Below are 3,385 nucleotides of genomic sequence, written 5' to 3'. Positions count from 1 at the left end.
TCACAAGTTGGCGTCTGGTACTGTGCTTTAAAGTCTTTGTTGTCTGGTATTCTGTAAGCTTATCCTCACCACCAGAGTGTTTTTCTGGGGCATCTTGGACATTCTGAATAAGCATATATTAAGCAGAGTAAAGTTCGCTACTAAGTGACAAGTAATGCAATTATTACATGGCAAATTTACCATTCGGAAATACATACCTGTTTTGCCTTTTCAGAATTCAAGGCTTCTTTACTGCTGGCCCTTGCTGACTGAATATGCACTGTTGGTTCTCTCTCCTCATAGTCAGTGGAAGAGACTGAAAGAGTATCAATGCAAGTGCTTTGTGTTGAGGATCTTGTTGGCCAAATCACTGAAACAGAAAGTAAAAAACAATTTTCATGTTTAAACAAATTTCCAAACACAATAACTACGGTAAAATTAAGAAAACCACAAGTATGCAACATTGTGTCTCTATAGTTTTGTGAATTGTTTCCTCAAGATTTATAATTTGTTACATTTCTTATTTAAGATAATTTAAATAAGTAGCTACTATATGAACAAGAGTAAATGTGTTTGTCTTTCCCAAATACATTTAACTCAGAAATGACCATTGCTACACTAAAGTCCTTGAAATAATGTCTGAATTGATATATTTACCCTCAGGCAGGCCAGCAGAAATTTCTTCCAGACATCTTATAGGGATAAATTTGTTCTTCAATTAGTTCTTGGAAGATGTCCTCATCCACACTGGTGTCCGTGTCATCAAAGACTTGAAGAACTGCAGTTGTAGCAAGCCCAAATTTGCTTTGAACTGAAATATAATTTTATCACATGAACATAAATATGAAAACATATTATGGCATGAGACAAATCTGGACATCATGAAGCTGCTATATGACTGTTTATAGTAAGCAAATTTCTAAACATAAGCACAAGCTACAAATAACTTACCTTCAATGAGAAAATCTTGGAATGTAAAATCATTAAGCAATTTTATAAATTTCTTCACACCTTGTACTGAACTTTAACCAACATGACGAAAGCTGTTAAAGAGAAAACAAATCTGTTTAATAAAGTTTGTTCACTTTTATTGTAAATAAAATATGGTAAATACTGGCAGAAGGCACCACCAATCGCTTTTAAAAACACTTATATTTCCAGCATAAACATGTACAATTTAATATTATTATGTTATTAACCTCAATGTGGAAACCATGTAGCTGAGCAACATTTCATTAACATAAGGAAACGTTAGCAAGACTAAAATAAAATTTGACTTCTAAGAGAGAAAAACAATATACGAGAAGTGTAAGACGGTTATCATTTTTAACCGGGAGGGTTGCTTCAGTTCTGGGTAAACTTGTTTTAAACGTATTTGGCAGCTATTGCGGCTGTATTATCGTAACGTAAAAGACATCGAAGATTACCCTATGTTTTTAGATGTTTCCAAGACTAAATCACCGTCTTAAACAATACGAGACAAAAAAGCCGTGTGCTTTGTGAGCGCCTCACTGTGATGATGACGATAGAGCGCCACCGCACTGACCGCAGTGGCGTAATTGAGTAGCTTCAGTTCACGTTACAGATGATACTTCATAAAAGTACAGCAATTGTTCGTTTATAATAAAACCCCTCACAAAGTTTTGTTATTAGATAATTATCTATGCAGGGAAAAGCCTGAGTTAACTTTAGAAAGAACATTATACTGCCAATCGATTTTTTTTAACAACGCGTTTCGTCTACTCAAATGCACAAAAAAGGCTTAAAAGTTGGTCACTGTCGTATCAACGCTGTACGATCACATAATTGTTAAAAGATGTAAGGTCTCAGATACACCGTTAAAGTGAACGTAAGAACTTGGCGCCATAGCAGATCAACTGCGTGCACGTCAGAACACATGAAGAGTTAAATATCATAACAAGGAAATATATAAAATTACAGTGCGCATTTTCAAAGCAGTTTCCTGTTGTATTAGCTTTTAAAATTAGCACTGTTGGGGAAGGGGCGGGCAACCCGATGAAATTCGTGTAAATAACATTAACTAGGACCAACAAAAGTCACGTTATGTTCACGTTTAAACAAGCCTCACCTGTTTACGGAGTTCGGTTTATATAAGTATAGATATTTGTGAAAACACTGCACGACACTATAAAATATGAGTCGTATGCTTTTCTTGGCCATGGCAACACACATGAGATCTGGCGAAAACGGGTTGCGTCTAATTTCATTAAAATGTTTACGTTGATCACAGAAATAAATGCATGATCTCTCACTAAAAATTGATCAATGTGCAAAACTGATCATGATAAACTTTCTTTAAAACAACGTTATTCTTACCTTTGCAGCGCTAATCTCTGTCGGTTGTCTGCAGATTGAAAAAAACGATAGCGAGCTGAAAATGTACATAAGAAGTGTTGAGAACAGTAAATATTCAAAAACAAAGAATTAAGTTATTAAAAATGTATTATAGCCTACCTATTTTTGCACTGCCGTCTCCTCGTGGTTGTCCGCCATCAGTCAAAAGGGAAGTGATCCGCAATGACCGGAAATTGGATGTACTCGCCTAAAGAGTAATTTAACATCAACTCACTGAAATAACACTGACTCTGACCATTTATTTACACCGTGAGTGCTGTTATTATCAAATTAACACCTAAATCAACACTTTTTAACTCTGGTAAAGTAACACTAAAAAACAACTCAAAACAACACTTGAAATTTTGCTGTGGACAGATCAAATACTGCATTAAACCGTAAAATCAGTGTGCACTTACCACAAGGAAGCAAAAATAGTGGGTTCGTGGAAAAAAGCCTCTTGAAAATGCCAGCCATTTGACGCACAGTCTTGCGTTGGATCGTAGTGTGAAAAAGCCTGACACGTAGCGCATATCTAAATGGGAAGTGGGTGATTTCACCTTACCCTGTGGTAAGACCACTTTTTAATCTGCTGGCCACGGATAGGGGGTGTGGGGACACCACTTGGGGCGCCCTCGCGCCATGGCACCCCTCGAAGACCCCAAAGACCCCTGTCCACGAACATCATATGCGTACCTCACAGGTTTATCCCATGTACTTCGGCTTACCCGCTTGTCCTCCAACATTATAAGAGTTCCACGACTCAATTGTTTGCATGGGTGTCGGCTGCCAGCTTACTGCCCATTGGTGCCAGTGTCCACGAAATAACTATTTGTCCACTGATCAACTATGGGTGTCGATTTGACCTTCGACCCCGCTGACCACTCCATGGCCACGCCCCCGACCACCAAACCACTTTTTGTCCGCTTTCCAACTACTTTTACCAGAACCTGCGTTCTGCCACTCGGGGCTGACATATGTTTGTCTGAGGGGGCGTGGCAATCGAGAAATGTGTTTTTAAAAAAAAAAAAAAAAATTTACACGTTTTAAA

General features: G+C 37.8%; 1 long non-coding RNA gene across 1 annotated transcript; it reads right to left on the bottom strand.

The window, feature by feature from the left end:
• LOC130416978 (uncharacterized) lies at positions 1-2,489 on the bottom strand. Its single transcript, XR_008906091.1, has 6 exons — positions 2,455-2,489; positions 2,317-2,371; positions 931-1,022; positions 637-790; positions 198-349; positions 1-103 (listed from the first exon to the last, which is right to left on the bottom strand). It is a non-coding gene; the product is annotated as an uncharacterized LOC130416978 (long non-coding RNA).
• Positions 2,490-3,385: the final 896 nt, after the last annotated feature.

Source organism: Triplophysa dalaica, unplaced genomic scaffold, assembly GCF_015846415.1.
Source record: "Triplophysa dalaica isolate WHDGS20190420 unplaced genomic scaffold, ASM1584641v1 Contig5, whole genome shotgun sequence".
Classification (NCBI taxonomy): Eukaryota; Metazoa; Chordata; class Actinopteri; order Cypriniformes; family Nemacheilidae; genus Triplophysa; species Triplophysa dalaica.
Note: the sequence above shows the minus strand (reverse complement) of the source record. Positions and strands in the feature narration are given on the sequence as shown.